At 38.9% G+C, this 26,730-nt stretch overlaps 1 protein-coding gene across 4 annotated transcripts in view; it reads right to left on the reverse strand.

The window, feature by feature from the left end:
- The window catches only part of HDAC9 (histone deacetylase 9), a 996,672-nt gene extending 970,507 nt beyond the window's left edge, over nucleotides 1–26,165 (reverse strand). The window contains exon 1 of one of the 4 annotated variants that reach the window (XR_011648800.1): nucleotides 25,712–25,998. The gene's annotated coding sequence lies outside the window, so the exon portion shown is untranslated. Of the gene's footprint in view, nucleotides 1–24,870; nucleotides 25,473–25,711 lie in introns of those variants that run through there. The other 3 variants (XM_071215127.1, XM_071215126.1, XM_071215128.1) reach the window with 3 other exon arrangements.
- Nucleotides 26,166–26,730: the final 565 nt, after the last annotated feature.

A 26,730-nucleotide genomic window follows, 5' to 3' on the forward strand; every position in this document is an offset into this window, starting at 1 on the left:
CCTTCTCAGGCCTCACCCTATATCCTAGTAATCTACAGTCTAGGTTTTAACTCCATGTGTTTATTCTTCATGTTTAGTTCATATTAGTGAGACCCTATACAATATTTGGCCTTTTGTGTCTGACTTATTTCACTCAGCATAATGTCCTCAAGGTTCATCCATGTTATCATATGTGTTCCACTTTCATTTCTTCTTACAGCAGCATAGTACTCCATCATATATATATATACCACATTTATTTATCCATTTATCAGTTGATGGACACTTGGGATGGTTCCATATTTGCAACTGTGAATAACTGCCAGTATGAACATCAATGTGCAAATGTTATGTTTGCATCAATGTTTTCAGTTCTTCTGCATATATTACTAGTAGAGGAATTGCCAGATCATATGACAGTTCTCTATTTAGCTTACTGAGGAACTCCCAAACTGTCTTCCACAGAGACTGCACCACTCTACATTCTCATCTACAGTGACAGTGTTCCTATTTCTCCACATCCTCTCCAGCACTTGTTTTCTGCTTTAAAAAATAATAATAATGGCCATTCTATGTGATGTGAGATGATGTTTCATTGTACTTTTAATTTTCATTTCCCTAATAGCTATGATATTGAACATTTTTTTCATGTGCTTTTTCACCATCTGTATTTCCTCTTTACAGAAATGTCTATTTTTCAATTGGATTGCTTGCCCTTTTGTTGTTGTATTCTATGATGTCTACATAGCATGGAAATTAAAACCTTACCAGACATGTGGTTTCCAAAAATTTTTTTCCATTGAGTAGGCTATCTTTTCACCATCTTGAGAAAGTCCTTTAAATCTCAAAAGTGTTTTAAGTTTAAGGAGGCACCATTTACCATTTATCCATTTTTCCCTTTGTTGTTCATACTCCTGCTTTAAGAAACCATCACCTACCACCAGGTCTTAAAAATGTTTCCCTATATTTTTGTTTAGGAGTTTTATGGTTCTAGTTTGTACATTAGGTCCCTTAATCCATTTTGAGTAAATTTTCTTATAAGGTATGAGATAGGGGACCACTTTCTTTCTTTCGGATATGGATATCCAGTTCTCCCAGAACCATTTGTTGAATAGACTGTTTTGCCCCAGCTGGATGGGCTTGACAGCCTTGCAAAAATCACTTGACCATAGATGTGAGAGTGTTTCTGAACTGCCAATTTTGTTCCATTGGTCTATATGTCTACCTTTATGTTAGTACCATGCTGTTTTCCACTGCAACTAGATAATACAATTTAAAGTCCAGAAGTGAGAATTCTCAAATTTCATTCTTCCTTTTTTAAGATGTTTCTGGCTATTCAGGGCCCCATTACCCTTCCAAATAAATTTGATAATTGGGTTTCCCATCTCTTAAAAAAAAAAAAAAAAAAAGCCATTGGAATTTTTATAGGGATTGCATTGAATCTGTATAATAATGTGGGGAAAACTGACAGCTTAACAATATTTAGTCTTCCCAACCATGAACATGGAATATTCTTAATATTTAGGTCTTCTCTGATTACTTTTAGCAATGCTTTGCAGTTTTCTGAATACAAGTGCATTACACCCTTAAGTTTTATCCTAAATATTTGACTATTTTTGTCACTATTGAAAATGGAATTTTTTTCCTGACTCTCTCCTCAGATTACTCCTCAGATAGATTGACTAATGTATAGAAACATCACTAATTTTTGAGTATAACTCTTGTATGCTGCCACTCTGCTCAAGTCATTTAATAGCTGTAGTTGCTTAGTTGGAAATTTTCATGGACTTTCTAGGTATAGGATCATATCACCTGACAATAGTGAAAGTTTTACCTCTTCATTTCCAATTTGGATGCCTTTTATTTCTTTTTTTTTTTTGCCTGACTGCTCTAGCTAGAACCTCTAGCACTATGTTGAACAACACTGGGGGACAGTGGGCATCCTTGTCTTGTCCTTAATCTCGATGGGAAAGCTCTCAATCTTTCCCATTGAGTACATTGTTTCATTGTTTGCTATGGGTTTTTCATGTTTGCCCTTTATTACATTGTTTCCGTCTATTTCTAGCTTTTGGAGTATTTTTTTCAAGAAAAGATCCTGTACTGCGTCAAATGTCTTTTCTGTGCCAATCAATAGGATCATGTAATTTTTTTCTTTGATTTATTAATGTGATATATTATGCTGATTGATTTTCTTCAGTCAAGGGTTTTCTTGAAACCCCCTTGTATGTCTGGTATAAAACCCACTTGATTATGATGAATAATTCTTTTGGTGTGTGGTTGGACTCAATTCGTGTGACTCTTTTTGAGGATTTTTGCAATTGTATTCATTAAGGAAATGGGTCTGTAATTTTCTATTTGCATAATATCTTTATCTGGCTTTGGTATTAGGGTGATGTTTGCTTCATAGGAGGAGTCTGGTAGCATTCCTTCCTGTTCCCTTTTTTGGGAAGAGTTTGAGTAAGATTGGTATTAAATCTCTGAATGTCTGGCAGAATTCCCCTGTGAAGCCATTTGATCCAGAGCTTTTCATTTTGGGAGTTGTTTGATAACTGTTTCAATCTCTTTACTTGTGATTGGTTTGTTGAGGTCTTCTATTTCTTCAGTGTAGGATCAGTGTAGGTTGTTTGTATGTTCCTAGGAAATTCTCCATTTCATCTACATTGTCTAGTTTGTTGGCAGTTAGCTGTTCATCAAATCCTCTTATGATCTCTTTTATTTCTGTGTGGTCAGTAGTAATGTCCCATTTTCATTTCAGATTTTATTTATTTGCATCTTCTCTCTTTTATTTCTTTTCCAGTCTCACTAAGGGTTTGTCAATTCTGTTGATTTGTTTGAAGAACCACATTTATTTATTTACTTCTCCCCTCCCCCTGTTTGTTGTGTGCTGGTCTTCTCTTTCTAAGAGGCACCTGGAACCAAACCCAGGAACCACATGGGAGAGAAGTACTAATCACCTGAGCTTGTTTCTAATAATGGCTTTACAATTCAAGTCTATTTCATCTTATTATGTATAGTCACTCCAACTTTTTGTTGTTGTTATTGCATGCATAAAATATCTTTTCCACCCTTTTACTTTCAATCTCTTTGTATCTTTGAGTCTAAGGTGAGTCTCTTATATGCAGCATATAGATAGCTCATATTTTCTTATCCATTCTACCAGTCTGTATCTTCTGATTGGGGAGTTCAATTCATTGATACTCAATGTGATGACTATAAAGGCAGCTCTTACTTCAGGTTTTATCTGTCATATCTTGTTTTCAACACTCTTTCTCCACTTTTTGTTACCTTTACTGATATAATCTTCATTTCTAGACTCTCTTCCAAGCCTCTCTCTGCTGTCTTATCTTTTCAGGTTGTAGCACTCCATTTAGTATTTTATGCAAAGCTGGTCTCTTGGTTATAGACTCTCTGTTTCTTTTTATCTATAAGTAGTCTAAACTTTCCTTATTTTGAACAACAGTCTTGCCAGAGGTAAGATTCTTGGTTGGCAGTTTTACTCTTGCAGTATCTTAAATGTTTCATACCACTGCCTTCTTACCTCCATGGTTTCTGATAAGAAATAGCACTAAATCTAATTGGACATCCCATTTTTGTGATGAATCACTTTTCTCTTGCTGCTCTCAGTACTCTCTCTTCATCTTTGGCATTTGACATTCTTATTAGTATCTTTCTCAGCACAGATCTATTCGGATTTATTCAGAAGGAAGTACATTGTACTTCTTAGACACAGATATCTATGTCCTTCAATAGGGCTGGGAAATTTCTATCATTATTTCCTCAAATGTTCCTTCTGCCCCTTTTCCCTCCTCTTCTCCTCCTGGGATACCCATGTCATGTATGTTTACATGTCTTTTGCCATCAGTTTTTTCCCCTGAACTCTGTTCAATATTTTCCATTTTTTCTTTATTTCTTTATTTGTCCTTTTGTATGTTAGCTGTCAGAGGCCCTGTCTTCAAGCTCACTGATCCTTTCTTCTGCCTTTTCAAATCTACTGTTATATGCCTCCAGTGATTTTATTTTATTTTTCTAGGAGGTACCAGGGATTGAACCCAGGACTTCATGCATGGGAAACAGGCACTCAACCACTGAGCTACATCTGCTCCCCAATGAATGTTGGTATTTCATTTGTTTGTTTTTGTTTTTATGAGGTACCAGGGGCCTTGTAAATGGGAGACAGGTGCTCAACCACTGGGTTACATCTGCTCCCCTTCCAGTGTATTTTTTTACTTCTTTTATTGTCTTTCATTCCCATAAGATGTTATTTTTCAATGTATTCTTTCAAATTCTTCTTTGTGCTCACCCAGGTCTTCTTAATATCCTTAATCTCTTTAGCCATCTCATTGAATTTATTAAGGAAATTTGTTTGAACATCTATTATTAGTTATCTCAATTCCTTTATGTCCTCTGGAGGCTTAGTTTGTTCCTTTTACTTGTCCATCTCTTCCTGTTTTTGTTTTTGTTTTTTTTTTTTTGGTATGGATTGTAATTTTTTGTTGGTGTCTTGGCATCTGATTCACCTGATGTATTTATTCTGGTCTCAGTTTCTCTCTTTGGTCTAGAGCTTTCTATTTGATTGGCTTTGTGCTACAGCCTCTCTTTGATACTTGGTTCAATACAGTTTGGAATTTTATACTGGCTCATGTTTAGCCAATCTGAAATTTTTCAGCTTCTTTTCATCTATTTCTGGTTCTTTCTCCCTTGCCTGTTACAGAGTAGGAGACAAGGATGCAGTTGGTACTGTAAGCCATGGAGGTTGAAGCTGCCCACATTGCCCCAGGAACCAATGAAACTTCTCCCACCTTTCTCCCCTACCAGGGATAGGGACAGAGCCACAGCTGTGTACGGTAATCCAAGCTGTACTTGCCATTACCATCTGTAGGTACCCAGAGGGAATGATGAAGCTCCACATGCAGTTACCCAGAAAAGCTAGCCCTCCTCCTGTCCTGTCACAGGTGGGGATGGAGTCAGAGATGTATCCAACATTCTAATCCATGCAGGTCGAAAGTGTCTGCAGTTGCTGGGAGAGATTGAGGAAACAGCACCCCCCTCATGTCTTATTGGGTGGGGATGAAGCCACAGGTATGTAACAATCTAGTCCATGCAGGCAAATAATGACTTCTGTTGCCCAAAGAGGCTGGTGCATGTTCCCCAGCTTCCTCCCTGCTGGAGGCAGGGCTGGAGCCCAGGCTAGGGCAACAATGCAACCTGAATAGAAAGAAGCCAATCCCTACCATACCTGTGATTTTCAAACAGCCCCACTTCCTGTCATGCTGGAAGCAGAGTTAAAATGGAGGCTAGTGACCTCTTTCCGACTTGGATAAATTCACACTTTAGTTGTTCTTAGGATTGGACTTCAGCCAGCCAAATTTACTCATCTGTAGCTGAAGTCCATGCCTGACCATCTCTTCTTCCCCCATTTTTGGGAAATGGATCTTCCAAGTCCAGCAGGGAAATAGTTACTGAGGCTTCTTGTACCTCCAGTGAGAGATGGGCACTAGCCTCCACAATATGCAGTCCTCTACTCACAAATCTTCATTGCAGATGGGCAGTCTCCTCCTTCTATTCTTCCAAGCATGTTACAGGATGCTCTTCTGGTCTCCTGGGCCCCCTAAACATGAGGTGATTTAGATAGCTCTGGCTGATTACTAACTGCACTGTAGGACGAGTTGACTCTTGGCACTCCCTAGTCTGCTACTATCTTGTCCCTCCCCTATTAAACATGATTTTTAAAGTATGCTTACAATATAAAGAATTCATTATAGAAAATTTGGAAACCACTGAAAAGTAGGAAGAAGAATATCACAATTTTCTGTCCCACTCCCTGAACTGAGGAGAAGGGCTCCAGAATCAGGGATCAGAGCAGCTAGTATTTACAGGACACAATACCAAGGGAGAAATGCTACACTGAGAGAAATCCCCCAGAGAGCTGTAGTGGTCCCCTCCTCAAGTAACTGGTTGAGAATATATCACTACACATATGTGAGACAACCCAAGGTCAAGGAAAAAATCACAGAAATGACTATAAGAAACAGTATCTAACACAAAGGATTGGGAATAGTACTTATTCCCACCAGCCAGACTGGCAAACCTCACAATTGATGGTGTATTGGTAGAGTGCTCAGCAGGTCTTGCCCTCAACAGTAGGAGTAATTAGTTGTAAACTAAGCCCTGCTCTGATTCCACTAAACTAATCATAAAAACAAGACTTAATAGCATCAAATTGCTTATAAGTAATTAACTGCATCACAGAAAAAAAACCTTAATTAGATGTACAGGTATATAAAAATATCCAACATCCTACAATGTAAAATTCACAATTGGCTGGCACTCATCAAAAATTACAAGACATGCAAAGTAGGCACCCATAACAAAAAGAAATTTAACCAATTGAAATTGACCAAGAACTGATACAGATGTTAGAATTAGCAAACAAGGTCATTAAAATGGTTATTATGACTCCATTCCATATTTTCAAAATGTTAAATAGAGAAATGGAAGATTTAAAACACCAAAATCAAAGTTTAAGATATGAAAACTATAATATGTGAAATGGAAAACACACTAAATACAATTACTACCCAATTAGACACTGAAGAAGAAAGTGCTAGGGAACTTGAAGAAACAACAATAGAAAATACCCAAAATTTGAAACAGAGGGAAAAAATAGAATTTTAAAAATATACAGGGTGTGGATGTAACTCATTGGGTTCAATCCCTAGTACCTATTAAAAATACATATACTTATTATATATATATATACACACACACATACCTATATATACACACACATATATATATACATGCACATGTACACACACACAGATAGCATCAGTGAGCCTAGCATATGTATAATTTGAGTCCCTGAAAAAAGTAGAGAGAGAGGACAACCAAAAAGGACTGGAAGAAATAAAAACTGAATTTTTTTCAAATTTGATAAAAACCATTGTGGTGGTTTGAAAACGTCGGTACCCCAGAAAAACCTATTCTTAAAACTAATTCATTCCTATAGGTGGAAATCCATTTTAAGTAGGATCATTTGATGAGGCCATTTCAGTTATGGTATGACACGCCTCATTCAGGATGAGACTTAATCCTATTACTGGAGTCTTTTATAAATGGAAAGGAGAGAGAGAAAGAGAGAGAGAGAAAGCCATGCAAGCAAGAAAACTGAAAGCAACATAGTCCAGAAGAGAAGAGAGAGTCCAGTAGATGCCACCATGTGCCTTGCCATGCAGCACAGGAGTCAAGGATCACTGGCAGTCAGTCTTTGGGAAGAAAGTATTACCTTGATGATGCCTTGACTTGGACATTTTCATGGCTTCAAACTGTAAGTAAATAAATTCCACAGTGTAAGCCAAACCCATTTCATAGTATCTTCTTTGAGCAGCATAGGAAACTAAAACAACTATAAACCTACAGATTCAAGAATCTCAATGACCCCAAGCACAGGAAACATGAAGAAAGTGATACCCAAGCACGTTATAATCAAATTGTTCAAAATGATTGAAAGAGAGAAAATCTAAAAAGATATACATAAAGTAGGAAAAACATAAGGATGACAGTAGATTTCTTATCAGAAACATGACAAATAGGAAAATAGTGAAGGAACAGTTTTAAATCATTAAAGGGAACAAAAATTATCTAGAATTCTATAGCCAGCAAATATCTTACAAAAATAAGGCAAAATACACATATTTTCAGACATATAAAAGATCGAAGGACTCATCACCAGCCTATTTGCACCACAATAAATGTTAAATGAAATTCTTCAGGCAGAAGGAAGATGATACCAAATGGAAATCTGAATCTATACAAAGGAATGAACAGCACCAAAAATGGCAACTACATGAGTAAATACAAAAGAATTTTTAATTATGTAAATTCCTTTGAAAGATTATTTACTTTTTAAACAAAAATAATAATGTAGTGTGGGGCTTATAACATATAAGACAAACAGAATAGGGTATGAAATAAACTTTAATGTGTCCCCCCAGAAGATGTTTCCCTCATTTGTTTGCACATTGTTTTTGTTTGCTGTTTGTGTGCACTGTTTGCTTGTTGTTCTTTTGCTTGTTGTCTGCTCATTATATATTTTTTTGCTTATTGTCTGCTTGTTTTCTGTTTGTTTTTCTTTAAGAGGGACTGGAAACTGAACCCAGGATTTCCCATATGGGAGGCAGGCACTCAAATGTTTGAGCCACACCTGCTCCCCGCTCTTTTGTTTTTGCTTGTTGTCTGCTCATCGTCTGCTTGTTGTCTTGCTTGTTGTTTTTGCTCATTGTCTGTTCAGTGTTTTTGCTACTTGTCTGTTCACTGTTTCTGCTCGATGTCTGCTTGTCGTCTGCTCATTGTTCATTTGTCTTCTTTAGGAGGCATGAGGAACCAAACCCAGGACCTCCCATGTGGGAGGCGGGTGCTCAAATTCTTGAGCCACATCTGCTCCCAAATTTTAATGTATTTTTGATAGTTACTTGAGGTTATAAATTCATACAAAAATATTTCAGATATGCTATTCTCAAGAATTAAAACTACAGTCATTATTCCAAAATCTAATTCCATTTTGCTTATACTCCCCTATTTGGCTTGCATAGTCTTAGCAATAATTTTGAAAATATATGCAAGTTGAATTTATTACATTTGTTTTCTTTTTTTTTTTTCACTTTAATCAGGTTATTTTATTTATTTGTGTGCATTACCCTGGTATGCTCTTGCTCCTCTTTTTGTTTATTTTTTTTAAGATTCTTTTTTTTATTTTTTTAAATTAAAGTTACTAGATCACAAGGAATGTTACATTAAAAAACATAAAAAAACAAGAAACATAAGAGGTTCCCATATAACCCACTCCCCACCCCCCACATCATTTTTGAAAATTGTATTTTTTTGAAGATATATACATCACAAAAAAAAAGTTACACTAAAAAATATGAGTTTCCTGTATACCCCAACCCCCCCCAACATTTGTTTTCATAAAGACAAATAAGTAACTTCAAAACAGTGTTCTTGTTTACTAGTGCACAGGTTTAGGCAATAGTTTTGCTGAACTTTATAAAGAAAAGCAATGTTTTACTACACTACTATTCTAATCAAATATTTATTTTATTTTAATGTAGGTAACTGTGAAAAAATGGGCCAAACAGATAAGAGATTAAAATATTTATTTATAGGACAAGTAGCAAAAGAAAGTTTCCTTCCTTGCTCCACCAACCTGCCCAAAATAAATATACAGCATAATTCATCCTATTAGAACTTTTTAAGAGAAAGTTTGTCAGGAATGCTAAATGGCAGACAATGACAAAACAATACTATCTTGTCACCATTAAAGGCAAATGAATGCAATAATAGGATCAAAGCACAATCAGGGTTCATGAGCACAAAATTCTAAATACTGTTACTGAATTTTTCTATTTTGTGAAGCCTATTAAAAAAAGCACATCTACAAGTTCTCCCCATGGATAGCCATGTGATGTAATGGAAATACGGAAATAGGCAAACAGAGAGGAGATGCATTTTGTGGATAGTGAGGAACAGGTGGGTTCTCAGGTGAAAATACAGTATAGAAAAAATTATCCTTGAAAAGCTGTCAATTCAGTCATAAAATATAATCTTCAATGTTTTGTGCATTTAGCTGAATAGAAATTCTAATGCACATTCAAGTTTGGGAACTACTAAGAGAGACTAATAGAATGAACAAAAGGCAAGTCTCCATATCAAAGTTTGTGCATTCTAATTCTGCCATTTAAGATAACCACTATATCTCTAGCAGCAAATAAAGAATAAGTGGAAAATTCTAAAATATTTCTGTTTGTCAGCAGTTTAGTCCAATTTATTTAAATATTTATTCTCCATAACCATTATATATTAATAGATTCAATACTTCTTGTAAGAAATAAATGAGGTGTTATCCATGAAAATACCCAACAAGGTACAACAAATACATGATAGATTTTAATGTGTATCTTCCTCTAGTAGACCCATGATTTGCATAAAAGATCTTGGCCAGATCAAGATGGTGGAGTGTGATGTTTCAGGGCTCCATCCTTCCACCAAAGCATTGAACAACTATCAAGGAATGGCAGAAACATCTTTCTAAAACTCCGGATCCGGAAACCAGTTAAAGTACTGCAGTAACAGGGTGAGAACCAAATCAAGAAAAAAGCTACTTAAAAGCAGTAAGATATCCTAACACCCTGGATGGCACCTCCCCCACCCCTCACAGGCTCAGTTGGGCACAAAGCTGGACTGTGTTCCCAGTGCAGATCTCTGGTCCCAGTTCTGGAAGGAGTACAGTAACCACCACACACACTGGGAGCATGTATGTATAACCCACTCTGTCTGATAATGGCCTGAGAGACCTGCTGTCCCAGAACTTGCTCTGCATGTAGAGGATGATTCACTGAGATCTCCTACAGAACAGTGCCTGGGGCATGGGACTGTTGGCTCTAGAACATATCATGCAATGTCTCAGACATGAGGAAACTGTCTCCGAGGGAAAGAGGTTGTTCATATCCATGTAAACAGGGGCATTTTCAGAGCCACACACACAACAGGAAGGCCTTTATGCTTTGGGTATACCTGCTTTCTAAATTCATTCCATAGATAAGCCCTGAAGGAGAGCAAAGGAAAACCTACAATGACAAGAAAAGGTGTTTTCTTTCTTTTTTGCATTTTTGTTAGCTCCTGGCATTAAAGAAAGTTCTGTTATACCACTATCTGGATATAAGCTTAAGGAACTGACACCTCAGAATCTAAATACCAGTGAGAACACACTAAACTATCAAAATGTCCAGGTTTCAACAAAGAATTACAAAACATACAAAGAAAATGGAAGTGATATCCCTGATAAAGGAGAAGATTAAAACATTAGAAATCATCAATGAGACATTTCAGACAGACATTTTTTATTTAAAAAATAGTCCTGAAGATGCTCAAAGAGCTAAAGGAAAGCATAGAAAAAGAACTAGAGGACATCAGGAAAACAATAGATAAACACAAAGATATTAATTGAGAGATGAAAATTATGAAAAGGTACCAAACAAAGTTGAAGACCACAGTAACAGAAACTTAAAACTCCCCGGAGTAGTTCAACAGCATATGGGAACTGGCAGAAGAGAGAATCAGTGAACTTGAAGATAAGACATTAGAAATCATCCAGTCTGATAAGCAGAAAGAGGAAAGAATGAAGAAAAGTGAATACAGCCTAAGGAACCTGTGGGACACCAACAAGCATTGTGGGAATCCCAGAAGGAAAAGAAAGAGAGAAATGGCAGAGAGAATAATCAAAGGAATAATAGCTGAAACCCTCCCAAATTTAACAAAAGATAAAGACATAAATGTACACATCCAAGATGCTCTACCAACTTCACACAGGATAACCCCAAATAGACCTACATAACTTCAGGTTATAACCAAACTGTTAAATGCCAAAAGTTAAAGTTAATTCTGAGAGCCACAAGAGACACAGGCACATAAATATAAATATCAGTACCATTGCCTTTTTTTTATTTGTAACACCACTTTTTACTACCTACAGGACCTAAAAGACAAGTACATAAAAGATAATGATAAAGTAATAGTTTTTCACTCATAACTCATAAACATGTAATTTGTGATAACAACCACACAAAGCTGAGGGGACAGAGGGGTATTGAATATAGATTTTGTATATTATTGAAATTAGGTTGGTATCAAAGCAAAGAAGATTGTTACATATTTAGGGTGTTAAATTTAAGCCCCATGGCAACCACAAGAAAATATAAAAGAATATGTAAAGTCAGAGAGACAGAAAGTAGAGTTACCAGGGGCTAGGGGCAGAGACAATGGGGAATTAAGTCAAAATGTGTATAAGTTTCCGGTTGGGGAAAAGGGAATATTCTTGTAATGGATGATGGTGAGGGTACTGCAACAATGTGAATATGATTAATCCCACTGAATGTATGTTTGGGAGGGATTGGGATGGGAAAATTTATGTTGTATATATGTTTCCACAATTTAAAAAAAGAAAGATTTAAGAAAGGGAAACTAAAGAGATAATTAATTAAATGCAATACAAAATACTGGATGGAATCTAAGAACTGAGAAGTAAAGGCTTAAAAGGATATTACTGGGACCTAAGAAAAAAATGGAATATAGAATGTAACATTTATATCAACATTAAATTTCTTGAACTTGATAACTGCACTTAGGTTGATTACATAAGTGAATATCCTTGTTCATAGTAAATGTACATGGAAGTACTCTGTGATCAAGGAGGATGATGTGTGCAACCTACTTTCAAATGATCATAAGACACAGAATGATGAGGGCAAAGGTAGCAAAATGTTAAAACTAGTGGATCTGGGTTTCTGGGAGGTGGGGGTATGTTGGAGTTTTCTGTATGGGTTATTATTTTTTCAACTGTCATGCAAATTTTAAATTATTTCAAAATAAAAATTTTAAAAATATATATTGGCCACTTGCAGGAAGCAATGCCTACCTTTCTAAATGGACAATCCTGTTTTAGTTTTTCTGAAGATTTTTTGATTTCGTGCATATTGACACCAGATGTGTAACGTATAAGGTTACATCTTATGTACGGGTTGCATTATAATATGTTTAAATCCATATGATGGTGCTTCATTCTTCTCCTATACCAGGACAGGTAAAAGGACAAGAAAAGAAAAGGAATCAAGAGGAGAGAAGGAATATTTAAAGACATTTTTACAAATATAATAAATTTGGAATCTGTTCCAAATATCAGCAGACATATAATATCAAATACGGTTTAGCATGGCATAAGCACTAGCAGTGATACTGATGACGATATTAGTGGTGGTGATGTTGATGGTAACAATGGTAGTAATAATAATAATAACCCACATTTACACGGCTTATGAGGAAAGGAAATGATTAAAGCAATGAGACAAAACTAAGGAAACCTGGGCCATTTAAAAAACAGGTAAAAGTGTAGGCTAAACTTGTCCATAAAGTGACAAGAGTCAAAGCTCTCAGGTAACAAAAATAGGAAGACCAACTCAGATAGCAGGACGGATGTGTGAAGAGATGACATGCCACACTGTTGGTCTTAATGGAATATTAATGGAACTTAATGGAATATTTTGCTCAGTTTTTAAAATGATATAACTCACTTAGCATCCAAGAACAAAACAAAAAAAAAGTAGTACTGTTGGAAATATGAGGCAAATAAGTCTGAGGCTGCAGGGATTATCATCTAAACCTGTACTGCCCAACACAGTAGCCACGAGCCACAAAAAGCTATTTAAACTTAAATTAATTAAAATTAAATTGAGTCCCTCAGTTGCACTTGCTACAACTCAAGAGTTCAAAGGCCACATGTGTCCAGTGGTAATCATTATTGAAAACACAGATATAGGATATTTCAATTATCACAGAAAGTTCTATTGGACAACACTGATCTAGACAATTGTTAAAAGTGCCCCTCCTGTATTATAGAGATTAGATCAAAAAGAAGACTAAAGAAAAAGTCCAACAAGTCATTGCCCTTTTATTCAGAACACTTACTAAGCATCTGTCATGTGAAAACTGCTGTGGTAGACATTCACTATCAACAGATTAAAACAGTGCTTTCCCTCAAAGAGCTCACAGTGCAGTAGGAAACAATAACATACAGATGGTCAATGGGCAAACACTTGTTGGACACCAACTGTAAGAAAATCACTTTAGTGCTGTGGAAGAAAAGAAACAAAACAAAACATAGTTTTTTGCATTCTCTGTCCTTAAGTAGTTAATGATACATAAGGTATAATAACATGTAAAGGGGTTTGTATTAGTCAGTCAAAGAGGTGCTGATGCAAAATACCAGAAATTGGTTGGTTTTTATAAAGGGTATTTATTTTGGGTAGGAGCTTACAGATACCAGGCCACAAAGCATAAATTATTTCCCTCACCAAAATCTATTTTCACGTGTTGGAGCAAGATGGCTGCTGAGAGTTGAAAGGGTTCAGGCTTCCTGGGTTCCTCCCTTCCAGGGTCTTGCTTCTCTCTGGGTTCAGGGTTCCTTTCTTCCCAGGGCTTGCTTCTTCCTGGGCTCAGGGTTCCTCTCTTCCTGGGGCTTGCATCTCTTTCCTCTGTGTGCTTACTTTCCAGGGCTCCAGCTTAAGACTTCGGCATCAAACTCCAACATCAAAACTCCAACATCAAAAACCCTCAACTCTGTCCTTTGCCATGTCTCTTATCTGTGATTCCCCACCCACTAAGGGGTGGGGACTCAACATCCTAATGACATGGCCCAATCAAAGCCCTAATCATAACTTAATCATGCCCAGGTACAGACCAGATTACAAACATAATCCAATATCTATTTTTGGAATTCATAACCATATCCAACTGCTATATTCCACCCTCTGAATTCCAAAAAGACATTACAATATTTGAAAAAACCTTAAATCAGTAACAATGCAAGTACTAAATCATATCACAATCAATTTAAAGAAATACAGTTTGTCTTGGGGCAAAATCCTGTCTGCTATAGACCTCTGAAAGTTACAATTTATCTGTTTCCAATACACAAATGGACAAAGAATAAACATTTTCATTACAATAAGGAGAAATTGAGAAACATAAATCACAGGTCCTCTACAGTTCAGTAAACCTGCATGGCAAATTTCAGTCTGAGAGTCATTCTTAAGATGATGGTTCCTTCTCCTTGGTGCCTTATGGGAACCCACCCTTTCCACATGTTTGCCCAACAGCCAATTTCTTGGCTCCACCCTCATCAAGCACCTGGGTGTTGACCAAGCTCCAGACATCACCCTCCAAGAGTGTTGGGGTGATTGCCACACCTTACCCAATTTTTTGGGTTACAGTCTTAACCCTCTAGTGGAGTGACATGAAGACAACATTTCCCCTAACCTTTGACATACAGGCTCAACCCTCTCAGAGTAAAAAGTTGACCTCCGGCCCTTCCCTAACATTTGGCATGCAGGTTAATCCTCTCAGAGCAATGAGTTGATCACCTGGCCTTCCCTAATCCATGGGGGACATGTCCACCCCTCTCAGACCTGTGGGGTGCTGACCTTGACTGCCATAATCCTTAAGGAATGTGCTCCACCCTCTCTGTACTCTGGGGCAGCAACATTCTCCCAGAACATCAGGTGGGAGCATCCACCCTCTTCAAATGCTGGTGCAAACTCATCCTCTCAGTACACATGGGTGGGGTTAGCCCAAGGTGATGTCTTAATTCCAGATCTCAGCTTCCAAGGTTTTCCTCTTAAAGCTGTTTTGTCTTCAATCTCTCCTTTCCATGTCCCTTTTAGTCCAAGCTGACAGTGGTTTTGTTCATACAGTTCTCTCAAAAACCTTGTTGGTTTAACATGCAAGATGCAAGGGCCCAAGCCATTAGACAGTAAGACTTTCCACAAGTCTTTCCGAAATAACTGCATCTTCAATCCTGATTTACAAGTTCCAAGTTTATTTAAGTTCTCCAATGGGGCACTTTCATCTGGAGCTTGATTTCCAGAGGCTTGGAATTTCCAGAATTAGTTTCTGTTTCTTTTGTGCCTGACAGTTCAGCCCTCAGTATATCTCTCTCGTCTAGCATTTTGCTATAAGCTGCAAGCAGAAGCCAAGCCACATTCTCCGAGTTTACTTTGGAAATTTCTTCAGCTGAATGCCCAGACGCACCATTTTCAAATTCTTCCATAAAACACCAGGAGTTAATCTTGCTAAGTTCTCTGCAGCTTTAAAACATGGATTACCTTTCCTCCAGTTTCCAATTACAGTTTCATCATTTACTTCTAAGGCATTATATAAAGTTTCTTTAGCACCCATATTGCTATCAACAGTCTCTTCAAAGCACTGTAGGTCTTTTCTTCCAAGCATCTCACAATTCCTCCAAAAAATACCCCTTACCCACTTATAAAACTGTTCCAGCATTTCGGTAATTGCAAAAGCACTTTCCCACTCTGCAGTACCAAATTCTGTATTAGCCAAAGGGGTAATGATACAGAATATCAGAAACTGGTTAGTTTTTATAAAGGGTATTTATTTTGGGTAGGAGCTTACAGATACCAGGCCATAAGCATAAGTCATTTCCCTCACCAAAGTCTATTTTCATATGTTGGGGCAAGATGACTGCTGAGAGCTGAAAGGGTTCAGGCTTCCTGGGTTCCTCCCTTCCAGGGTCTTGCTTCTTCCTGGGCTCAGGGTTCCTCTCTTCCTGGGGCTTGCATCTCTTTCCTCTGTGTGCTTACTTCCCGGGGCTCCAGCTTAAGACTTTGGCATCAAACTCCAACATCAAAAACCCTCAGCTCTGTCCTTTGCCATGTCTTTTATCTGTGATTCCCCACCCACCAAGGGGTAGGGACTCAACATCCTAATGACATGGCCCAATCAAAGCCCTAATCATAACTTAATCATGCCCAGGTACAGACCAGATGACAAACATAATGCAGTATCTATTTTTGGAATTCATAACCATATCCAACTACTATATGGTTTAAGTGGAAAATTAAAATTTATGGCTATGTATTTCAAACTGAGTTCCATAAGTTGAACATGGACTTTTTATTTCCATTTTGGGTTTTGATTTGGATGATAACCTAAAAATTAAATATGAAAGTATTCTAATTAATTTCTGAATAAGAATCTTAAAACTAAACACCATCACCAATTTTCATTCCAGTGTTTGTTGTTGGTGTTTTCAATTATTCAAGCAGTAGGAGAAGGCCAAATAACATATATCTTACTATAAATAAGTTGTCCGATTAGTAAAGGAAAGGCTGAACTGAGTCATTATAGAACACATTTGGTGGTATCAGCATCCAAAAGATATATACAACGGTGGCTAAAATCATCATGTTGAGAGTGAAAATGATGTACATCTCCCATCTTTGTGTAGTTACTAAAAAATCTGTTCTCCTTTCTAGCGATCTTGGGATATGGCCACATTTGATTTAGATTTCAATAACTCCTCAACAGTAATCACAAAAAAATTTCAGAGTTCTCAGGTGGTATCTCATTAAAATTGACATTTGAGTGGATTATTTACCAATAGAGTTTTGGTCATGTATGAAACCTGATTACCCTGAACCAGAAAACTTATCCTTGAAGTTAATATGGTTTTATTTAATCCACATTTTAAAAGGACATTTTCTGCACTTATATTAATATTTTTTTTTAAGATTTATTTATTTATTTCTCTCCCCTTCCCCCCCACCCAGGTTGTCTGTTCTCTGTGTCTATTTGCTGCATCTTCTTTGTCCGCTTCTGTTTTTGTCAGCGGCACAGGAATCTGTGCTTCTTTTTTTTTGTTGCGTCATCTTGTTGTGTCAACTCTGTGTGTGCAGCACCATTCCTCGGCAGGCTGCACTTTGTTCCCACTGGGCGGCTCTCCTTACGGGGTGCACTCCTTGTGCATGGGGCTCCCCTTCACGGGGACACCCCTGTGTGGCAGGGCACTCTTTGCACACATCAGCACTGCACATGGGCCAGCTCCACACGGGTCAAGGAGGCCCAGGGTTTGAACCGCGGACCTTCCATGTGGTAGACAGATGCCCTAACCACTGGGCCAAGTCCGCCGCCCCTATATTAATATTAAACAAGAACAAGATCTGAGGCTACATCTTTATACTCTTAAACTTAACATTGGCGATATAATTTCAGCAATACAAGATCGTTGGTCATAGAATTCAATGTTCATTTTAATTTCACCCATTCTGTTGTTCATACGTAATTTTTGTTAAGTGGGTTTGGATTTATAATTTATAAAATCCGTAAGCAAAAGCATTTGCATTTTATTTGATGTTCCAACATTTAAGAAAAATGTTTAATAAAAATCATTTATGTTCACAACATATAGACCAGCAGTCTTAGCCAAAAATCAGACAATTCTTCCCATGGGGTTTTATTTGGAGAGGGTACCTAATAGAAAGCGATCCATACCTTCTCTTCTCTCCTTTACCTCCAGGCATGGGGGTGGACAGAGGCATGCCAATTTGGGCGCAGAGGAATTGCAAAGAATCCACAAATACATATGTAAATCATTGCATATTTTAAATACACTATTTAAATTAAATATCTTTCAAAATTTTAAAGATGTTCTGAGTAATAAAATATAAATTCTTTTGAAGTCCTTACTGAAATGACAGTAGCCTATTTTTATTATGGATTTTCTCAGTCAATTAATGCTAAAATTCAATTTGTAAGACAAGTGGGAGCCATTACTGTAGGAAATCAAAGAAGAGTGAGATCATGGTGAGTTGCTCTAATCAGAAGATGCCTTGCTTATAAAGGTGAAACTTAAATTGGGCCTAGAGGGAAAGAACGGCAGAAAAGGTACAGCTTCCTTATTGGCACCCTCTTCAAATAAAACCCCAGAGGACTAAAAGTCTGATTTTTGCTAAGAGATAGGAAATTGTAATTCTGGAGGTAATAGATTCAGAAAATTCACTAAGAATACTATACTATACAGACTTTCTCCATTGCCACAAGATAGATAGATAGATAGATAGATCTCTCTCTCTATCTCTCTCTCTCTCTCTCTCTCTCTCTCATTGTGACTCTTCTTTACATATGGATTTATTCTCTTAAGCTGGCTGTCCGCATTGATCTAAAAGCTTACCCACTGGCTAGTCCCAGGCTTACGGCCTAAATCCTTAAACCTTACTGGGTAAATATAAGGAAAGAAGTGGCAGGAGTCAAAAATGTAAAGTTCACAAAGATAAAACTGGGTTCAAGCTATGAAAGAATTTAGGTGTCATGCTAAGGAGTTTGAGCTTTTGGAGTAGGGCTCAGCTAGTTTAGAAAATCCAAAATATATGAAGAAATAGATTTATTTCAAGGTCTTGCTCTGGGATGGGTTATTACAGTAGACCCCGATCAGGGTGCGGGCAGATCACAATTCCTCCTCTTTGAAAACTGGTCTAGTCTAGAAGGTAGACACCTAGCCCAATTGGTCAAAATATAATACTCCGTCTACCTCACCCCAGGTGAGTGGGCCAGAGGTATGCAGAGTGCTTCCAGTCAAAGTGCTTCCTTGGAATACTGAGTTGAAAATGTTTACATTTTGACTCAAATACCCAGAGAGTTCATAAGGGCTTTTCATACCATGGTGAGACACGGAATACAACTCAGGAAAATTAATGGAAAATAAATGAGACTAGGCCCCACACTGAGCTTGTATTTTACTTTAGAGCTACAAGGGGGTCTGGGCAAATCATTCTGATCAATGGAACTAGATCCATTTAAAGAGGAGATTTAAGACCATAAAACAGAAGAAAAAGAAAGAAGAGTATCTATGAATAGAATTTGGAGATACCACAGAGTAGAAAGAGGGACCTAGTAACAGAAGAACAAAGAAGGAATATCTCAATAGACTTTTCAAGTAGATCAAAACAATGGCTTCTACTGAAAAAGCTGTAGAAAGAACCTCACGCCAAAGAAGCAATGAGAATTCAAAATGTTTCCTGAGTGAATTTAATATTTTAAATCTACATATAGGAGAGAAAGAAGACGCAGAGCTTTTGATTTTAGCCAAAAGTGTAAGAAATGATAAGTAGAAATAAAAATATACAGCCTCTATTCCACATTCTTGCTTTTAGATCTAGGAGAGGCCTATCATCTGTCCTTCCTGCTGGGAAAATAATAGAAGGCATGATACAGTACACACTCTCACTCCTCTCTTTAAGCCTCATCTTCTCTAGTTCCCTCAAGATGAAAAGACCTTTGGGTAAAAGTATGTAACAGGTTTTGCCCCTGGAAACTACACTAACTGCTGCTTGTGGAGATAGTGTGTCTAATACATGAATATGGGCTTTGGAATCATTCCTGGATTTAACTCCTGATGCCACCACAGGCTGAATGACCCTTGGGGCAAGATATTTAGCCTCAGTCTCCACTTACTTTTATGCATGGATAGTGGGTGGAGGGGGTTCCTAGGCAAATGCTGACCAAGCAGCCACAGTTGAGATACATACAGATTAGATTAAATTCATTCCTGCAAAGTACTTAGAGCATGCACTGTCTACAATAGAGGATTCAATATACCCCCTCTTCCCCATACAGTCACTGTGCCGCAGATGAAATACAACGGACTTGCAATGGTCTCTGGCTGGGCTCCCTCCCTATAAAGGGAAGGGAGACCATGCTGTTCAGCTTCTTAATGGTAAGGGCCAACCAAATGACAGTACTGGTTCTCTGCAAAGATTGGTGTGACCGTGTCCTTAAAGTCACTGACATGTGGAATATATCAGGGATTAATTAGGTTAATTCTTAAACTAATATATGGGCTAGTGATTCATCTTTTGAAAGGCTTCTACTCCTTTCTTACCACCACTGTTTCTAAATGAAGTCTCATTACCACCATTCTCATTAATCCTTGAAGAGGTTTCTTTCTAACTAGTTGCACAACTCTAGCCTCTCTCCAATTCAATCCCATTTCCAGATGGTTACCATGGCTCTCCTGGTCCAGTAAACATTTCAATATTCAATCATTTGCTTATGTTTTCTCATCTTCTTTTCATCCGCAATGGACATGTGTAATTCGTTTTGGCCATTAGAAGCCGAACCCCATTAGTACATATGGAGAATCCTCTCTCTGGGATACAGAGCCCACTATAAAAGCTTGTGTGCCAGCAGTGACGCAACTCACAGGGATTGGTTCTAAGAGTGATTTTAAGCTCTATTTCTGTTAGCATGTCTTTTAAGCCACTTCTGCTGACTATCCCAAAGATTGTATGAGCTAGTTAATGCAGCAAACACATCCTAAGGTGACCTCCAATAAGTGTCATGCCCTTGTAAAGGTCCCTCCCCTGAGGTTCTAAGTTCAGTGGAACCTGTGACTTGCTGCTAATGAAAAGAATATGGTAACAGTAATGGATGTCATTCCCTTGTTTAGATTATGCTATATGGCAAAGGTGATGTCATGCCCATGATTACGTTATATTTTACGACTTTAGCTTCTCAGACAGGAGTGGGAAAGAATCTCCCTTACTGACTTTGAAGAAGTAAGCTGTCATGTTGTAAGAGGGCCATATGGCAAAGAAAAGCAGGCAGCCTCTAAGAACTGAGAGCAGACTGCAGCCTCCGGACAGCAAGAAAAGGGAGACTTTAGACCTACAACTACAAAGAGATGAATTCTGCCAAAAATCCAAAGGAACATTCAAGTGGATTTTCCCTCAGCCAAGCCTCTGATGAGACCATAGCCCTGGCTGACATCAAGATTTTAGTCTGTGAGCCCCTGAGCAGAGGATCCAGTTAAGTTATACCTGGTCTTCTGACCCACAGAAATTATAAGATAATAAATATTAAATGTTTTAAGCCACAATCTCTTATCATTTGTTACATAGCAATAGAAAATGAATATCCTCTAATAAATTTATTTGAACACTTAAATTAACTAGAGTTAGTTTCCTTTACTTGCAATTAAATACACTGCCTGGTACAAGGTCTATCCAAATCTTATCCTTCTTTCAGCGGCCATTTCAAATCCCATAGTGCAATACCACTATTTTATTCAAACTAGATAAGTCTATCCCCATCTCCTTCTTATCACAGCTTCCGTAGAAATGGGTAGAAAACACCATTTCCAGCAAGTTTAACTCTACTCAATCTTACCAGCACCCTGCCTGAATGCTATATTCTCTCTAATGCAGCTAAGAATACAAAAAATGGGAGATTTTCCTCTCTTCAGGGGTCCATGCTGAGTTCATTATAGTAAACAGCAAACCGCACTTGAATAGTTACATTTTATTTTCAGAATTTCACATTTTAAATGATTTGGATGAGCTCCTATCAACCATACCTTCAGGGATGGAGATAATAAAAAAATATGTTACCTTAATAGGGTAGAGCATTCCTGGAACCCTCTGCTCATTCACAATTTCTAAGAGTATTTTCATCAAAGAGAAGAATTCTTGTTTAAGATTATACTTTACTGGTTTCTATGGGATTACAATGTTCCATCTGCATCCTGAATAATATATATTCCACTTTGAATCTAACGAGACAATATCAGAAGTCTGTCACCTTGGCAGATACAATCATGTGGGCAATTACCCCAAAAAATTCTGGTGAGATTTGAATGAAAGGGGATTTAGGAGGATGCAAAGTCATAATGGTACCTTTCCTAGAGAAGACCAGTTGTTCTTTTTCCTTAATTTAAGCCTGACTTATAGAGAAAGGACACATGGATAGAAATGACTAAATAAATGCATAAATCTTCTGTTTACTTTGATTTAAGTTCAGCTGAAGAACACAGATAATAAGAGAAAGTGCACGTCCTGATCCCCAGAACAATATCTTTCCTGACCTATATCAGCCGACTCTAGATATTCCATTATTGTCCTCTCTAAGCTCTTCTTAAAAATCAGATTTTAAGTTCTCTTTCCGGTGAGCCTAATGATCCTCAAGTTGGACAATGGTACTAACAAATTCAAGGGCAGCTCTGACCAGAATGATGGGCAGTATGTGGGCAGAGGAAGGCAAAAATGATTTTTCCCTAGTTCCTAAAATGGGGGCAGTAGGGGAAGAGGGATGTGGTCTGTGGATTGATTTCAAGAAAAGATAACTCTCAGAGGAGTGTACGCATGTTTTTTATTATTATTTTAGTGCTAGCTTCTCTTCCACCAGAAGGTTAACAGCAAGACCCATTCCTCTTATGACTATCCTTTCTGATTTGAAATCTGACCTATACATCTATAAAGATGAGCACTTTAAAATAGAGGAATTATAAATTTACAAAAATGGTCAAATTAAGATAGCCAATGGAGGCAGGTTGCTCCAGGAAATATAGATGTTATCCTCAGCTTCACACAGATTGATTAGTATGTGACCTTGGGTCTCTCAATGTACCTGCTGCCTCCTTCCTAAAATGGTGACCATAGATCATCCTACCTGTCTCTCAAATGTTTTGAGGAATCACTGAAAACTGTAAGCATTATAATAACAGAAATGTGCAATAATAGTATGATGTCTTTACTGGAAGAAGAGGGTTCAAGCAATAAAAGCCCTGCCCCCAACTTAAACATTAATACAAAAAGATCCATTAAAGCAAAAATAAAAAGCCACATTTGGATATAATAATAAAAAATGTCCATAACCACAATATTTCACTAATGAGAAGGTACAGATGCTACATACAGAAGGATCTTATAATGTCCATATGTTTCTCAAATAACTCTCCTTGTTAGTTATTTCTCCATATCTCTGCTTAAGAATAACCTACACTTTCCCCACCAAGCACTCACAAATAACAATATAATGTTATGCAATTCAAATCATTTCAAAACAGAATTTTAATAAAAAGAAATAAAAGCTATATAACCCTAAAACATCCTTAGATGCAGATATTAACAAAAATCAGAATTATGTGTATCATTTACACTGGGTAATTAAACAGCTTTTTATCTAGTCAAATGGCCTAAATATTTAAAACACTTTAAAACCTCAAATAAAAATTACATATAATAACTTTTTATATACAGTGAGGATAATTTGGTAATATGTCTACTAACTCTGTCTACTATAATAATGGCCACAGTTAATTTGGTCACAAAACAATCAAAAAATCTGTAACAAAGTAAAAAAATCAGCTTTTTAATTTCAGATAGGCCATCACTCTCTCTTACAGAAGATGGCAGTTTAGTGTGCTGCCAAACAGCTCTAGCCAAAGACTGTGATCTGATTTTCCAATAAAGGGGAGCCCAGTAAGCTAAACTACAGAGGTAGAAGAATGGAAGACTGAGGCCAAAAAATCTGCCTCCTACCCATAAACTGGCACTTAATTTAAAACTCTTTAACTTCTTCTGCACAATCTCTGTGCACGTAACCATATCCATTCTCTACCGAAGATGATCAATTCAGGAAGAGAGTTGGGACAATATCTCTTTCCCTCTGGCTGCAGCCTTATATCAAAGGTTAGATTTTGGATTCCTACTTTACAAACACCTGTCTTGTGACCAAAACATATTTAGAAACATTAGCTTTTTCCCACACATAAAATGATATATTCCCAGAAGATGCTGTTCTTCTTGAGACCTGCCGCATTCAAATGAAATAGATGAGAAGAAATTACAAGTAAGTTTTACAGCTGATCAAATCATTTGTGCTTTTGGAAGTACTATTCTTATTAAATATTTTAGATATGTACAGTCTCCAGAAAGCATGTCAGTGATCTCGTGTTTTGGTAATTAAAACATAAAGAGACCAGCTTTAAAACTGGTCCAAAATGGACAGTGGTTTAGAAGGAGGTGGAGGACTAATTAGCAGTGCTAAAAAACAAATATACTAAATAAGAAATTTTCAGTTACAATAATTTCTATAATAAACATCCAAAGTACCAAAGAGTAGTTCGAAATATATCCTTTCTAAGCATGATTTTCTAACTGTCCTCATTTATTAACTGCAATCTATTCTATGCTGTCATTAATTACAGGATTAAAAACATTGCTGGCACATCAGAAAATAACATCTAGACCTTCGCAAATGTCAAATGGTTTCTTCTCAAAGAATCTAATTTGGGGATTCTTTAAGTATTTACTCCTTTTCCTCCAAAAATGTCTGCAAGGTTAGAAAAAATGATTATACTTCTGCTATCTGTAATTCCTAAAGCTTACCCCTTTAGGAGATATCTTGGCACACCAAGAGTATTAATGAAATAATAACCTTTCCCAGTATGTCTTCAGATAGTTGCGTAAGTATTGGTAAAGCACTGGGGAAAGAAAAACTAACTTCACTTTCTCGGGTTGGAAGTTAAACTTTTTAAGCCCTTCTGTTCCCCAATCCCACATTTTACATACACTCATATACATACATAATGAAATATATGTAGATCTAATTTCTCACAGATTTCATAATATTACAGTTACTTAAAGCTAAAATTTCCTTTTAGGAGATTTACACATACCTCCCAGGTAGTAGAAAATAAACGCGACAGACCTTAAAATTAGAGAAGAGTCACTAAAAAATTTCTGAGGCCGCATTACATGAATCAAGTCTTCAGCTCCCAGCCGCAGGCCACCTCTCGTAACAACTGCACCTCTGGTCTGGAGAGCAGATCTGTCCCACTCGGTCACAAAACGTACTCACAGGCCTCTGACACTAGCACTTCTCACTGCGGGCAAGTGGACAATGGCTTCAAAGCCAAACAAACGCAGTCCGCTAAGGGCTTGGAAACTCCCCTGGCCTCCGCTCCCTCTGGTCCCCACTGTGACACCCTCGGGTGGCGTTTAATTAACCAGTTTACTTTAATAAGCTTACGATTCATCACTCCCCTTCCACCAGCAAGGAACTGTTTTATCTCCCATCCCCCAAGCTCTTGAACTTTTCTGAAAACCCGGTATTCTGATGTACAGACTTGGAACTGAAGTCCCCCACGAAATATCACAGGCACCCCACTAAGTATTGCTCCCCTCAAGCAACACGTTGGTAGTACAAACTTTCTAATCATAGCTCAGCTCCAACATAACCTAGGTGGGGAGGAGGGGGTGCGGGGAGGAGGGTCACGCCAACCACCCCTCGCCTCGGCTTCCCTGGCCAAATGTCCGGAAATGCACCAAAAACATCACCTGGCACCGAACTTCTAACAAAGATTCCCTTCAACGCACCCACTTCTGGGCTGCAAGATTCCAGGCTAGCCGGTGTCAGAGTCGGGGCTGGGATGCTGTTAACCTGAGGAACCGGGGCAGGGCAGGCAGCGGCGCATCCGGAGGACCCTTGCCCCCAGTTCCCACCGCTCTCCCCGACCACCAGCCGGGAAGCCGGCTCTAGGGCCACTCACCTCCGCCCGCTCCTGCTGCGGCCGCTGCGTCCTCCTTCACCCCGCGCCAGCGACCCCTTAACTTCTCCCCCTTCTCCAAACAGCCATCTTCTGCGGCGAGAATGGCGAGCAGGAAGCAAAGCGGGAGGGAAAATTGAAAGTTGACTCGGGGACCGCTGCAGCTCCTCCAGGCAGGGACTTACCGGCGGCGGCGAGTGCGGGAGGAGACGGCGGCGAGGGCGGCGGGCGCGGCCGGGCCGGCTGGGGGAGCGCCGCGCGCTGCGCGAGGTGGGGGACGCGCCGCCGCCGCCGCCGCCGCGCGGGGGGAGCTCGGAAGGGCGGCTGCGAGCTGCGAGCAGAACCGGTGGCGGCGCTCGGAGGATTTGCTAAAAATAGCAACTCATGGAGCGGGGGGAGACGCTGGTGGGAGAAAGACCGAGAGGCCCGGCCGGGAGCCCCAGCGTCGCGGAGGCTGGGCGGGGCCGGGGTAGGGAAGGGAGGCTGGACCCGGGCGGGAGCGCGGGCCGAGGCGCTGAAGACCCCAAGGGCCCGGAGGTACGCGCCGGGGAAGATGAGGGATGCAGGGGGCTAGAGTGCAGGGAGAGCCGCCAGGCTGGAGAGGAGGAGGGCTCGGGGCTGGACCAGGGGTTCTTTCCAGACGAAGGACTGGGGAGCCTAAGGTAACTTGGGGTTTCTGGAGTGAAACACTCCAACGCGACGCGCAAGGTGATGTCCAGGCGGTCAGCGCACACTGTCCTCCTTCCGGGCCCGTCTGCAGCCCGCGCCCGAGATCAGGAAAGGTGCGCGGAGGGGCCCGGCCCCCGCCTCGCCCTCCCGCGCCCGCCCAGACTCGCGAAGTCCCTGCCACTCAGGTGCGCGGCAAGCCGCGCCCGAGGCTGCCCCCCAGCCCCGGACTTCTTCCCTCAGAGGGGAGAAGGGAGCCTTGTGGGCGGTGCTCAGTCTCCACCGACTCTGGGAGCTCAAAGCATCCTTTAAGGGAATTTTGGAAGAAAACACTACGTTTGGGGTTTTTAAAAGAA

Source organism: Dasypus novemcinctus, chromosome 5 (assembly GCF_030445035.2).
Source record: "Dasypus novemcinctus isolate mDasNov1 chromosome 5, mDasNov1.1.hap2, whole genome shotgun sequence".
NCBI classification, from domain to species: Eukaryota; Metazoa; Chordata; class Mammalia; order Cingulata; family Dasypodidae; genus Dasypus; species Dasypus novemcinctus.